Source organism: Arachis hypogaea, chromosome 4, assembly GCF_003086295.3.
Source record: "Arachis hypogaea cultivar Tifrunner chromosome 4, arahy.Tifrunner.gnm2.J5K5, whole genome shotgun sequence".
Lineage (NCBI taxonomy): Eukaryota > Viridiplantae > Streptophyta > Magnoliopsida > Fabales > Fabaceae > Arachis > Arachis hypogaea.
In genome coordinates, this window is record NC_092039.1 from 116,071,134 (window position 1) to 116,072,777 (window position 1,644).

The following is a 1,644-nucleotide window of genomic DNA, read 5'->3' on the forward strand; positions in this document are numbered from 1 at the left end:
ACTCGAAGTGTATTTTCTGGAGCTACAGAAGCCCAATTGGCGCGCTCTCAACGGCGTTGGAAAGTAGACATCCTGGGCTTTCCAGCAATATATGATAGTCCATACTTTGCCCAAGATTTGATGGCCCAAACCGGCGTTCAAAGTCACCTCAAGAAATCCCAGCGTTAAACGCTAGAACTGGCACCCAAATGGGAGTTAAACGCCCAAACTGGCACCAAAGCTGGCGTTTAACTCCAAGAAGAGTCTCTGCACGAAAAATGCTTCATTTCTCAGCCCAAGCACACACCAAGTAGGCCCGAAAGAGGATTTTTATGTCATTTACGCATTTCTGTACACCTTAGGCTACTAGTTTTCTATAAGTAGGACCTTTGACTATTGTATTAGAAATCTTGGGATCTGTAAATCTTTTGATCACTTGAGATCTCTTGATCACCTTGGGAGGCTGGCCTCACGGCCATGCCTAGACCTTATGCTTATGTATTTTCAACGTTGGAGTTTCTACACACCATAGATTAAGGTGTGGAGCTCTGCTGTACCTCGAGTATTAATGCAATTACTATTGTTCTTCCATTCAATTCCGCTTGTTCTTGTTCCAAGATATCACTTGTTCTTCAACTTGATGAAGGTGATGATTGACACTCATCACCATTCTCACCCATGAACAAGGTGACTGACAACCACTCTTGTTCTACAAGCAACCAAGGCCATAGTGAATATCTCTTGGATTCCTGATTGCACGATGCATGGTTGATCGCCTGACAACCGAGTGCTCGCCTGACAAACGAGCCAACCATTCCGTGAGATCAGAGTCTTCGTGGTATAGGCGAGAACTGATGGCAGCATTCAAGAGAATCCGAAAGGTCTAACCTTGTCTGTGGTATTTTGAGTAGGATTCAATGACTGAATGACTGTGACGTGCTTCAAACTCCTGAGGGCGGGGCGTTAGTGACAGACGCAAAAGAATCACTGGATTCTATTCCGGCCTGATTGAGAACCGACAGATGAATTCCGCTATGCTGTGACAGAGCATATGCAAATCGCTTTCACTGAGAGGATGGGAGGTAGCCACTGACAACGGTGAAACCCTTGCTTAAGCTTGCCATGGAAAGGAGTAAGAAGGATTGGATGAAGACAGTAGGAAAGCAGAGAGACGGAAGGGAAGGCATCTTCATGCGCTTATCTGAAGTTCCTACCAATGAATTACATAAGTATCTCTATCTTTACCTTTGTGTTATTTTCGTTCATCACCATTACCATTTGAGTTTGCCTGACTAAGATTTACAAGATGACCATAGCTTGCTTCAATATTAACAATCTCCGTGGGATCGACCCTTACTCACGTAAGGTTTATTACTTGGACGACCCAGTGCACTTGCTGGTTAGTTGTGCGAAGTTGTGTAATGCCGTGGTATTGAGCTACCACGTTCTTGGAGCCATTACCGGGGATTATGAGAGTTGTGAAAAAGAATTGTTCACAATTTCGCGCACCAAGTTTTTGGCGCCGTTGCCGGGGATTGTTCAAGTTTTGAGCAAGCTTTTGGTAACATCAGTGCCAAGATCCGGCAACAACATCAAGTTTTTGGTGTTATTGCCCGGGATTGTTCAGGCTGGACAACTGACGGTTCATCTTGTTGCTTAGATTAG